At 48.1% G+C, this 7,536-nt stretch overlaps 1 protein-coding gene across 2 annotated transcripts in view; it reads left to right on the top strand.

Moving 5' to 3' along the window:
* The first annotated feature begins 3,402 nt into the window (after positions 1-3,402).
* TAOK1 (TAO kinase 1) overlaps positions 3,403-7,536 on the top strand; it is a 70,009-nt gene continuing 65,875 nt past the window's right edge. For both annotated transcript variants that reach the window (XM_017832555.1, XM_017832552.1), the window contains exon 1: positions 3,403-3,495. The gene's annotated coding sequence lies outside the window, so the exon portion shown is untranslated. The remainder of the gene's footprint in view (positions 3,496-7,536) is intronic.

Below are 7,536 nucleotides of genomic sequence, written 5' to 3'. Positions count from 1 at the left end.
ATATTTATTTATTGATGTTCTGGCACGTCCTCCAGATGGAATTAACTTTGAGTATGGCTAACTGATAGATAGACTGGTGCAAATCCCAGATACAGACATACTCTTTTATGTAATAAAGTTCTTTAAATGGACCAAATTTGCATCAGGAAATTAGCAAATGAAGCTAAACTAACTTTCTAGGTGCCTGCTATGGTCATCTGAGAAGGCAGCAAGAACATGCCTCATGCACAGGACTAGGAAAGCTAAATGTGCTGTTTAGTTTAGCTGACAACAATCAAGGTAGTTTTCACACTGGCTGTTCCTTCAGAATTTCAGTGGACTTTTTTTCTAAACTGTCCGTTCACAGAGGATGCTGTATGTTTCTGAAGCAGTCACTGAATTCGTACCAAATACAGATCTAGTATTTTAAGTAAAATAGTTGACTGTTAATGCAAAAGCATTATTCACATTTTTCTGCAGCCACTGTTAGACTCTAAGGATTTTTACCTAGTGCTCTCATTATCTTTTTATGTGTGTAACACAAAGAGCTGAGGCCCAGACTCTCTGCTGGCATTTGCCGGGTTAGCTCCACAGACCTTGCTAACTCTCATAATTCATGAGCTTTAAAGGCAATTTGTCTGCAGGAAGAAGTACAAGATCAAGATTCAGAAGAATCCAATTTTCAATTCTACCTTATGACCCCGTGGGCGGATCACTCCCTCACTGCTCCATTTTGTTCTCCCACCTCCAAAAGCAAATGATACCCACTAATTTGACAAAACAAGTACAAAATCAAATTTATACTGACAGGCCATGCTGAGCGGTTTTGCCTTAAACACCATTGTTCTAACATTTGAAAATACAAATATTTACCTTTCAAGCATGTCCCTAATTTCCCCAGAAGCATGTCTCCAAATCCATTTTATTTTAGAAGACAGAAACCGTATTTTCAGAAAGTGAATGGTTTTATTTTTCTGTCATTACAAAAATGCCTTTTAACTTGTCAAATGATACACTACAAATATCTTTGGCAGATGAATGAATCCAAGTTTCCTGTCATAGCTGCCAACTTCGAGGTTGAGATAATCAGATAAACCTTTAGTTTGCTTCTCCCAATACCTAAACTACATGTGTTTGAAGTGATCCACATCTGTCTTACTTTTCCTATTGGGATTTGAAAAGGCAAAGTGTCAGACCACCATGTGCCAAGTTCACAAAACTCTAGGTGTGGTCCACAGTTGTTTCAGCCAATCTCTGGTCTCAACTTTCCCCCATCCCAGGTTGAATAGTCCCCAGTAGCTCTGCTTGTCTAAAGGTAAATGCCAAGTTTACATACATAGTATCCAGCATCACCCTCAAACGCCTGCTGGATACAAAGCCTTATGATACAAAATACCTATTAGATTATGGGAAAACAGGAAGGAAGTTTGTTTCGCTTGTTTTATTTCAGCAGGAGCAGTAATACTGGATTTACGGAATTGGATTATTTCATACTGGGGACACTTCAAAACTGAATATTTGCAGGGTACTTTATAACCGAGTGCACTGTCCCTTCAGTATAAGCCTGAATTCAAAAGTGGAAGCCATCCCTACAAACACACCTTTGACAAAGTTTGTGTCTTATGTAACTGTTTCTATTCATTTATTATCAGGATGTCAGTACGAATTGTTATTTTGATGATTCCTTGCCCCCATACTTCTGAAAGGGAAAGCAACTGTAAACACAAGGGAGACTGACCTCAGTGATTTCCTCTGTTCAGACAGGAGCACAATGCGCTCAAACACCAAGACGAGGAGAAGTGGACTGTTTAGAATTCCTCCAGCTGTAATCTATAGTAAAAACAAATAAACAAATACGTGACTACAAGATGCGATAATTAATCCCTGCATGAAGCCAACTGTTATCTCTGCTTCATAGATGGAGATACCAAAGCACACAAAGGCTCAACAACCTACCAAGTTCAACACCAAGACTGAGAGCCAAGACTACAGCTTGGGAGGCCATGTGCTCAGTCCATGAGATTTTTTTTTTTTTCCCTTTTGTGATCATAAACCAGACACAGTTTGGCCAAGGGCAGGCTGAAATGTACCCACTTGGTGAGGGTAGTTGCACAAGAGTTAGCACCTACCACCTCCTGGGATCGTCACTGCTGGTAGCTGAGCTGCTCCTGACTGGAGAGGCAGCTCCACTCAGCCTTACCCCAGCCAACCTGCCCCCAAACCACCCTACTCTCCCACACCTGCCCCTCTAAAGCTCCCACGTGCCCCAGGCCTCTCCACTGCCCTCATACTTCATCTCCCCACCAATGTCCAGGTCCCATCAACCCCATCGCTGAGTCTCCCTTCTCTCTGCTCCCTCACAGAGCCCCCAGCCAAGCTGCCCCACGCCTTTGCTCAGTTTCCCCATTCCCCCTCATGCCTGCTGTCCCCCCACAACCCTGCTGAGCTCCTACGGCCTCAGCAGCAGCCCACCATCATCAGGCCCCTCTCCCCCCTCAGGGTCCCCACAGCCCTCTCCCCAAAACTCCCCTCATCACCCCCAGGTGCCGGTTCCCTCCTGCCCCTCAGTGACTCCTCACCCTAATTACCCCTCACACTGCCCAACCTGCCCCCTCAAACTGCCCCTCACACCAACACCCCCGTCAGAGTCCTCCCACACCAACAGCCCCTGACACCGACGCCCCCTCCCCACACAACCTCTCACAGCCGGCTGTCCCCCTCCTCACAGACCCCTCACAACAACGACCTCTTACATCAACGACCCCTCACAAGAACACCCCCCCTCACGATCCCCTCACACCGAAAGCCCCTGGCAACCCCTCCCTCCCCACAGAGCCCCTCACAGCCGGCTGCCCCCTTCTCAGTGACCCCTCGCACCAACCCCAACAGCCCCTCCCGCCCCCGCGCCACAACTGCCCCTCCGCCGCCCGGCCCGGCCCCGCCCCTGCCCCCCCCGCCGCCCCCCGCCCCTCCCGGCGGCCGCGGCGGTGCTGGTGGGGGGGGAGAGGGCGGCGAAGTCTCGCGAGAGGGGCGGGCGGGGGCCGCTGGCTGCGGGCAGCGCGGAGCGGCGGCGGCGGCGCAGCCGGAGCCCGGGCGGCGCTGAGGGGAGGCGGCGGCGGCGGGGCGGCGGCAGCGATCGCGGCCCGGCACACGGACCCGCTCCGCCGCGGCGGCCCGGCCGGAGCCGCCCGCCCTCCCGCACGCCGCGCCTCCGCGGCGCGGCCTGGCCGCGGCTCGGCGAGCGGGGCCCAGGCGGTGGCGGCGGCGGTGGTGGCGGTGGCTGAGCGCTCCGCCGCGCCCGCCCTGCCATCTTAGGTGCCGTGCCCCGCCGCCTTTGTGCCCGCCGCGCCCGGGCACCCGCGGGGGCCGGGCCCGACGCCCCTCCGGGGGCGCCTCCCCCCGCGGGGCCGCCGCCCCTTGCCCCGCTCCTCCTCCTTCTTCTCCTCCTCCTCCTCCTCGTCCTCCTCCTCCTCCGCGGGGGGCCGACCGGCGCTCCCAGCCCGGCTGCGGCGGAGGGTAAGGCGGGCGGCTCGGCCGGGGCGGCCCCGGGGAGGGTGAGGGAGGAGGTTGATGGTGGTTGGGGGGGGCGGCCCGGTGGGGCCGGCGCCTCCCCCGCCGCGCTCTGCGGCACTGCCGCAGGGTCGGGGCCGCGGCCGCCGCCGAGCACCGGCGGGGGAGCGGGCGGCGAAATGGCGCTTCCCGCGGAGGGGCGGCCGCGGGCGGAGGGGTGTTCCCCGCTGTCAGGGCCGCCGGAGGCCCAGGGCTGGGGCCGGGGCCAGGCGTGCCCAGAGCCGCGGCCCTTTTTGTCTGCGGCCCCCACCCCCCCACCCCACCACAGGGGGCTTCGCCGGCAGAGCCCGGAACCCCCGGGGGGCTTGGGGGTCCCTGGGAGACCCGCGTGGATTCCTGATTCTTGCCCTTTATTTTTTTCCCCCTTTTTATTTTTTTTCCTCCCTGCCCCTCGCTCCTCCCCAAGCGGTGAGTTTTCAGTGTATATACCATTTTGTTCGGTGCTGGTGTGGGATTTGGCTGAAAGTGACCTATTTTAAAGACCTTTTATTGCTCCCCCCCATCAGCAATGCATGTGGCGGCCGATTCCGTTACCCAAATAGCGTTTCCCAACCATTTTAATTTGTCAGATTAAAACATCTCATGGAGGCTGGATTTCTGTAACCCGCGTGTGGGTATGTCTTTAGAAATATCTTTCACCCTGCTTTGCTGCAAGCATCTTCGGAGCATCGGAGTTCACCTTTGTCACTGTGAAAGCAGAAATAAATATCGAGGCGATACCTGGGAGATGCAGTTGTACCATTGTGTTGGGCGCGGTACAAGAAATGGGGTGGGGGGTGCAGAAGAATCAGGGATTAAAATGGTTGTTGTCAACTGTAGATCCGTACATATCTTCGGGAAAAAATAAAACAAGACAACGGTATCAGCACTGAGGACTTTTAATTTATTTTGTTAGAAAAACGTTTTGTGTTTATCACGCTTGTCTCTGCTGCTTATCATGGTAGGGAGTATTTCGTTAGGTGGCATTTTAGTGGCTGTGTTGGTTAAATAGCAGTTGCATTAACTAGTTGAACAAATTGTATCCTTCGCCTTTGACTGTTGCATTTTGAGAGCCCTTACAGCAGTGTGCCCATGCATGCCAAGGGCGGATTAATAAGATGTTACCTAAAGGTTTGGATGCTATTGATTCCTTACTATTAATGCTATTTATAGTGCATTTGACATGGCTCTTGTTTTATGTATTTGGATAAAGGTTATCAGCTTGAAGTGCTTTGGGTGAAATGTTCCCAAAATACCACCCCTGACACGCACACACATATACATATGTATTATTGAACAATATAACTCAGGTCTTCAGTGTCTGAAAAACAGCTTTAGCAGATAGCCCGTAATGGTGAAAACAGTGAAAATATCATACATTTTGACACTAGTGAAGGTTTGTTTTCCTATTTCAGGATTACAGAATAACAAATTCTGTAGCAATAAATACAATTTTGGGTACATTTTTCTTGACCCTACTTTGGGGCCTACATTTTCCTTGTCTTTGTGCCTGCTCATAGTGAGCATGTCATAGTTTTTGCTACTTATGTCCAAGGGCAAACCTAATCAACGGTTGGTTTGAGCCTTCATATTAGATTCTCCACAACATTGGCCTAGTTCTGACTGGTATGTTTGCCATTTTTAGGACTCCTCTTCCTTTTACCCATGGACTGAAATACATTGATAAACTTGAACCTTAATTTGTCCTTTGAACTTGAGAGAATGTTTTTCTCCTCTGTTAAGAATACCTCACTGAAGAGAAAGTGATTCTGGTAGAACAGCTTAATTTAAGTTTAATCCAGTTGAAACACAGCTGCCTGAAGTAAAAACTCCTTGGATAGTTTGATATTATTTTTCTTTTTAACTAGACTGAATTAAGTGTTGCCTGTACAGGGCCAGATGTTGGCATTAAAATTATGTACAGATAAGTTGGCTTAGGCCTCAAGTTAGACTATTTGAAAAAGTTATCTGTGCCCTGCTGTTAAATTCTGGTGTAACCTAAGCTGGAAAACTTTAAATGTTTACTTCCAGCTAAATAACATTTCCATTTGTGTGGTTTTCATCTCTGTCCATATTCATCAGGTTTTGTCACCAGAATAACATATTTTTAATGAGTTGTAAGACAGCCTCAGGTTTTAATGCTTGGTGAGATACATTGGAGGAGAAGCAAATATCACAGTAATAATTACATCTTCAGATGTATCCTAGTAGTGGATTTCCTGTAATGAGGATGTTTTGTAGAGAACAATAGATATGGCAGCAAATTCAGAGATTTGTTTTAAAGATGTTGTAGGTAGCTGACTCTGCAGTAGTGAGTTCCACTTTGACACAACCCTTGCATGCTCAACAGGAACATTAGATGGTTTCCAGGTACTTCTTTTTCAGGTGTAATTCTCTTTCTAGCAAAGACAGACTGGATGTACAACTGCTGTTACTTCTCATGTCTGTTGCTTCTGCAAGGATATACTTTTGATCTAACTTAGTAGAGACTAAGATTGTTTACAAAATATGCCTCATAGAAGTTATTTGATGCTATAGATGTTTTTTGAAATAAGAAAATATTTAGGGTTGATTTGGTTCTCTCTGTGATCCAGAAGTGGTGAGAAAGCTATGGTAAATACCACTTGTCTTATTCCATTCTTAGTGTATTTTGGGGAACACTTGCATAATCACTAAGATCCTATCTTAGAAGCATTTTCTGTTTTGTTCCTGTTCATATTAAAATCATGTAAACAACATACTGTTACACTGAAGCCACACTAGAAACTATAAAAACCTTTGGTGTTATCAGGAGTGACCCAGGCTCTTGTCTTCTGAATGACTGCTTCTGCAAGGCCATTACATTCTTCCTGTCCAAGTATGCTGTGTAGTGTGAAGGATTTCAGTTTTATTTCCTTTTGTGAACCTGGACAAAGGGAAGAGCTGAACTTCAACCCTGGGCTAGAATCATGACTGAATTGGAAAGTCTTCTGGGTCTGACAGCAGGGTTTCAGTTCTGGGTGACACACGTCCTCCCTTGGCTAACTATGTTTGGGAGAAGCTTGCCTACAACACCACAGAGAGGGGTGATTTAATACCTTCTGAGACCGACATCTGCCCTTTCTTTTATAGCTCTAGAATGTGTCTTACTCTTCTTACATTCTCCATCATTCTTGACGGACATGGTACAGGATGAAATCCTGGTCTGTGCAGTCTGGTGCTCTCTGGCAAGTTCCTCTTACTCTAGAAGTTTATTGAGGTGTGTGATGTGTCCTCCACCTGCTTCTCCTTGCATGTCATCCCATTGGCTCTGGTCTTTGCTCCTGCACCAGCAGGAGCTAAGCTATTTTCACTAAGCTAAGTGAAAATACAGAGAGTTTTGTGTCAACTTGGTGATCTGAAATGGCTCAGTGCAGTTAGGTGAGGCTGGAGACAGCCCCAGGGACTGGGCTGTGCCACCACAGCCAGCGATGAGACTGGGAGACAGAGGTTGGTGGCACTTTTTGCTATATTTGTAGTGGTTAGGTTTCAGGATTCTTTGTTTTTATTGTCCTTTAACATGCTGAGGAGTTGCTGAAAATACATTGATTTCTCCATGGAGAAGGGACTGAAAAAAATCCAATGGATAAAGGGTCAGAAAACTACTAATCCCCTCCTGTGAAGTTCCAGAGGGAGAGTCCTTCCTGTGAAAAAAGAACTTAAAATATGAAAACATGAAATCAGAGGTGAAGTGCAAAGTGTCTGAGGGAAAGAAGTGCGCACAAAACAGGAGGAAAGGATGGAGAGCTGTTTAAAAGCAGAGTTGGCTTTTACACACTGTATGCTCTCCTTGTCTAAGTGCTCATTTACAGTACAGAACATGGAGGAGGGAATACTTTCTGCAGGCCCTTAGAAACACAATGGACATTAGCCAGCACAATGGGGGCTCCAAACCTGGCTTCTTAAGGCTGTTTTTAAACAAATATTTGGTGATCACTGGAATTACAGTATTTTTTTTTAATTACCGAAGGGAAGCCATTGGGAACTTTT

Source organism: Lepidothrix coronata, unplaced genomic scaffold (assembly GCF_001604755.1).
Source record: "Lepidothrix coronata isolate B3197 unplaced genomic scaffold, Lepidothrix_coronata-1.0 Scaffold203, whole genome shotgun sequence".
Classification (NCBI taxonomy): Eukaryota; Metazoa; Chordata; class Aves; order Passeriformes; family Pipridae; genus Lepidothrix; species Lepidothrix coronata.
Note: the sequence above shows the minus strand (reverse complement) of the source record. Positions and strands in the feature narration are given on the sequence as shown.